Genomic DNA, 5,578 nt, shown 5'->3' on the forward strand with positions numbered 1-5,578 from the left:
GGGGCAGTCTAGCTCCAGGGGATCTTCAGACTGCAAATTGGCCTGAGCAGAGCCTCCATAGTATGTCTTCTTGTTTCCTGGCTGTGGCTCTTTCTCTGCTTCTTGGGTGAGGCTGTTGATTCTCCTTTTGTTTTCCTCTGAGCTGCACTGTTTTGTGTAGATTCAGTACTTTTAGTTGACACAAATTCTTCCTGAAAAGAACTGGAATAGAAGTCATCCTTGTTTCCTAAGTAGAACTGAATATATTTTATAGTAATAGCCTTTTCCCAGGCCCCTGGGCCTTCATCTGCTCGCCAAGTCTGAGATTTTGAAAACATACTCTATTTTTAACAGGTTGAAAGAATTAGTTTTGTTTTTTAAAAATTCAACAAAGTCACTCTTTTCATAATCTATAAAATGATCTGTAAACATTGAATGAACAAGGCTTGACAGGATGAAGGAAGAATTGGCTTTAGAGTGGGGTTTGCGTCAATGTTTACTCACTGTTGTCCCCATGCGGCCACTCTCCAGATAGCACGTGTCCCAATTCACCAGATTCAAGGGAGAGTAAGACAGAAGAAGGTTGGTCCCTGAATTCCTCACCTCCTAAAAACCATCCTCTAATTTATGAGCGATATTCTAAAGCGGATATATCTTAACTAGATATTAGGATTAGGGTCAGGGTCAAGTTGCATACATTAACTATGGACAGCTTTTTGTATGTCAATCTTACCTGCCTGAAGTGTTTTTAAAAAATAAAATAGGAGAGGGGCGCCTGGGTGGCTCAGTGGGTAGGCCTCTGCCTTCAGCTCAGGTCGTGATCTCAGGGTCCTGGGATCAAGCCCCGCATCGGGCTCTCTGCTCAGCGGGGAGCCTGCTTCCTCCTTTCTCTCTCTCTGCCTGCCTCTCTGCCTACTTGTGATCTCTGTCTGTCAAATAAATAAATAAAACCTTTAAAAAAATAAAATACAATAAAATAAAATAGGAGAGGATATAGTCACCAAAGCACTGAGCACATTACCTGTCCCAGGAAGTAGGTAACTAAACATAATTATTGTTTCATCTTAGCTGAAGACCGGGAGCTGGTCCTACAGGTACTTGGCAGGTAGCATCTGTGGCCAGCTGCCCATCTCCCCCCGACACCCACACCCAGCTCAGCACATCCTCTGCTATGCTCAACGGCAGCAAACAGATGAACCAGGTGCAGGTGTGACTCCCTGCAAGCAAGCAAGCAAGCATGGCTTGCTTCCGACAGGTAGAGAAGTGGGCCAGCTCACATAGACATGACATGTTCTTTTGGTTCCTTGCTATCTGCCTCCCCTTTCTGTCACCCTGGTCCTGAACCTTTAGCTCCTGTGAGAACTTGGATTTACAGATTTCTGTTGACGTTTTGAAGTGTAGATCTGTGTTGCCTTTGTTCCCTGTTCTTGGGTCAGAGATGAAGGCGGGAAAAGTCATTCTACTCTGAAAGCAACAAAAAGAAACATCAAGTGTGCTCTGCCCCCATCACCTCAGACTTTAAAGAAAGGGCAAACTACATACATCATGTTCTACACAATCAGTTTTAGGGACTCATATATCCATGTAAAATGAAATACCTTACCGAACTTTTGCCTTGCAGAGGACAGTTAAGGGACACTGCCCCTTCCCCGCCCTGTCATTTCAGTCTGGCCAATGCCCAGTCACACTGACACGTGTAGTTACACAAGGGCACAACTGTGACATCCTCCTGGAGCACTCCCAGTCCCCCTGTCCCCTGGGTCTGGCCAATCCTGCACACCCCCAGTCCTTCTGAGTGTCCTCTGTCATGGTACTTGTCACAGAAGGCTGTCATTTGTCGTCTCTATGTCTGTCCTTTCTTCTTGGAGTAGATCTCTCTCAGAGATGCCTGGCTGGATGGCAGGTGGATGAATGCTTTTGGGATCTTTTGTCCTGGAACAGCAGGCATCCTTCAAAACCCTGATGGGCAGGGTGAGTCTCTGTCCCTCTGTTGCCCCCAGGCTCAGTGAAACATAGTGCCTAGGACAAGGGATTTGAGAGTCCTCCCAGATGAAGTTTGTTCTATGAAGGTGGATTCCTTCTGAGATCACTATGGAACCATGTAATGATCTCAGTGGCCATTCCTGTGAGACAGAAAGCATGCTACTGTATTGTATTCTCCTTGCACACTGAGGCTAACAAAGAGGGAACACACATTCACACTCACAAGTTCACACTTACACCTCCATTTCTGAGCATAACTACCATGTAAACTACAGTGAATTCCTGTTGGGCTGCAGACATGTAGACATGCCCCACATTGGGCTTTCTGCTCAGTGGGGAGCCTGCTTCCCTCCCCCCAACCTTCCAATCTGTCTACTTGTGATCTCTGTCTGTCAAATAAATAAGTAAAATTCTTTTAAAAAAAAAAAAATAGTTGGTACCAGTTGGTACCCTAATGAGCAGTGCATTGCAACATTGCCTGCAATTTACTCGTGTGTTAATGAGGATTTGAGAATGGGAAATGTTGTCAATGCTTCCACAAATTGTACACTGGAACAGCCAAATAATAAAATTTTGCTTTTGACACAAAGTAGGAAGAACCCTCTCTGATTCTTAGTTTAAACCAGGGGAGGGGCACTCTTTTGGTACTGGTAAAGAGTACCGTAGGCCTTCCTAGGGCACATTATCAGATTCTGTTGGAAACTTGGACTTTGTTATTGTGGAAGAATCAGGAGTTGACCAATTATTTGTCTCCTGTTTCATTTTCCATGAACATTTCCACGATATTTGGTTTCACACTTCTACCATTGTGAAATCAACCCCTACTTTGGCACCAGCTTGCCCTTCTCTGCCAAGGGTATGTTTGAGCCAAGAAAAATGCTGCTTCTGGGTGACTGGGAGACTCTAGAAACCAAATGCTCTCAGTAGAGAGTTATTGGGATCCTAAATTCTAAACCAGCTCCTGACACCCAGACAAAATACATTTCAGATTTAGAAACATTAGAAACATCAGATAGAAATTTTATGTTCATGATGACAACTAAAGAAAATGTGTCATCCCTAAACCTAACATTAACCCCTAACTTTAATGCTGAAACCTAACCTGACTTTAAAACCCAAACTGGAACCCTGAATCCCAAACCTGAAATGGAACCTGAAGCCAGAACTCTGAACCTGAGCCCTGGATCCAAGCCCTGAACCACAAACCCAAACCCTAAACCAGAACTCTGAGTCATAAGCCCTGAACCCAAAACACAGCATGAACCCAAACTCCAAATTTGACCTTGAACTTTATCCTGTAAGCCCTAAGTCTTCAACTCTAAATCATAAACCTAAAGCCCTAACTCTAACTCTAACCATTCCCTTGTCCCTCACCCTAAATCCTTACCCTGATCCTAAACCCAAACCCTGATCTAGAACTCTGACTGGAACCTGAACCTGAACCCAAATTCAAACCCTTCACCACACTTTGTTTATGTATTCACCATTGATGGATATTTGCAGTTTCTACCTTTTGATTCTTGTGAACATTGTTTGGGTTGGGGGCTAGGGTTAGGGTCTTGGGTTGGAGTCAGGGCCAGGCTGAGACCTGGAGTCAGGGCCAGGCTGAGACCTGGAGTCAGAGACCAAGCTGAGGTCAGAGTGTCTGCGCCTTGGGTCTGCGTCAGGGCCAGGGTCAAGTTTAGTGTCACTGTTTAGGTAAGGGACTGTTTTCATTCCATATTATTTCCAATTTATTGTTCCTTAGATATTTTTTGAGAAGTATGGGGATATTGGGCTCCATACAGCTTGAATTTCCAAAATGAAATGGCTCCAGCTGGACTCAGAGAGGGAGAAGGTGCTTGCTTCCTTTTAAAGGTGAGCTTACCTAGTCCTGCACTGCCTCCACTGCCTGCAGAGGGCGCAGGACCCCACCTCCCACCTGGAGCCTGGCATGCGCAGTCTCAGCTGAGACAGGAGTTTGGCCTCCTCAGGACCCACTGTGGAGGCTTGTTGGAGACGGGAATGTGGGTCCGTGTGCACACCAACAGGATCCCGGCCTTCTCAGGACGCACTGTGGAGGACCTGCGGCAGCATCCATGCTGACACGACCTGCTGTGGAGGATGTGGGTCTGTGTCCACACTGACAGGACCCACTGTGGAGGATGTAGGTCTGCTTCCACACCAACAGGAGCCCGGCCTTCTCAGGACCCACCATGGAGGCTTCAGGGGGGATGTGAGGCCGCCTCCACACTGACAGCAGTCCAGCCTCCTCAGGACCTGCCTCTGGAGGAGGTGAGGAGAATCCACCTGAGTGGGGACTGGAGAGGGGGGGGTACATGGTCTCAGGACCCCACAGAGGAAGGACGTGCTGTGTAGATGGTGGGGTTTCCGTGGCTTGTGTGCAGTGATGTGGCCTCCCACTGTGCTATGCATGGGGCTGTTAGGTCTCCCCTTTCTGGGCTCAGATCTACTCCCTGGGTCCTGCATCTTTGTTTATGTGCACATGGATTCGGTTCCTGGGGTTCCTCAGACAGTCTGCAGTCAGGGAGCAGACTCCCACCTTGGTGCTCATGCTACCCTCCCAGCCTTAGCACTGTGGGGTCCTTCCCATATCCACAACTGCTTCAGGGTTGATCTGGTGTCTGGAAGTTTCATAGCAACAGCGTAGACTCTGTGGATGGATTTAGGGAGAGTAGATATTTTCCCAGTGTTGGTTCTTCCTTGAGCACAGAGTGTCTTCCTGTCTCCATGTGTCTCCCTTCATGTCTGTAATCAGTGTCTCATGGCTGTCAGAGGACAGGTCTGCCATTTCCTTGGTTCAAAGGACTCCTAGGTATCTTCTTCTTTTGGATGCAGGTGTAAATGAGATTGTTCTCCATGGTTCTCTTTCTGATGATTCCTTAGGAGCACATAGAAATGCAATTGATTTGTGTATATTGATTTTGTTCCTTGCAAGTTTCTTGAATTTATTAGTTCTGTTCACCTTAAACTCAAACTGCCAGTTATCTGATCAGCAAAATGGGTTTATTTAAGAATAGCAGAGAATTGCAATCTGGGATGAGCAAGCTACGGTCACATCACAGGCAAGTGCAAGAAACAAAGGAGAGGAACATTATTTCATGGAGAAGGAGGAAGAGGTTGAGAGAGTTGTTTGGAAGGAAAGTCCACTGGAGAAAGAAAGATAGGGGTTCAGGGTGATGGAGGATTCTCACTGGCTGAGCTGTGGGGATGGTGGATTTCTTGTAGGAGATGAACTCTCCAGCTTCCCCTGTGGGGCCTGGAACGGATAAGTTTCTCCTGTGGTGGATTCTAATGGGGTCTGTAGTGGACACTGAGTGGTAGGCTCTGCCTTTCAGCCTCCCCTTCTGGCATCCCCAGCCCACTTTACTGAGGCTTCCCCTCATGTTTTTTCACAGTTCTAACCAGTTTGCGGTGGAACATTGTGGAATATTGGAATATTGGAATTCCAAATCCCACTGCTTCTACTGCACGGGGGCCCCCAATTTAATCCTCCCACGAGACTCTTGCTAACACGTGGCCTCCTACAAGGGTGAGTGGCCTCTCCATGGTGAGTGAACTGGATCTGGGAGGGCTTGGCCTCTATCTTGAACTTTGATGTCCTCTCTGCTTCTGT

Source organism: Lutra lutra, chromosome 1 (genome assembly GCF_902655055.1).
Source record: "Lutra lutra chromosome 1, mLutLut1.2, whole genome shotgun sequence".
Taxonomy (NCBI): Eukaryota; Metazoa; Chordata; class Mammalia; order Carnivora; family Mustelidae; genus Lutra; species Lutra lutra.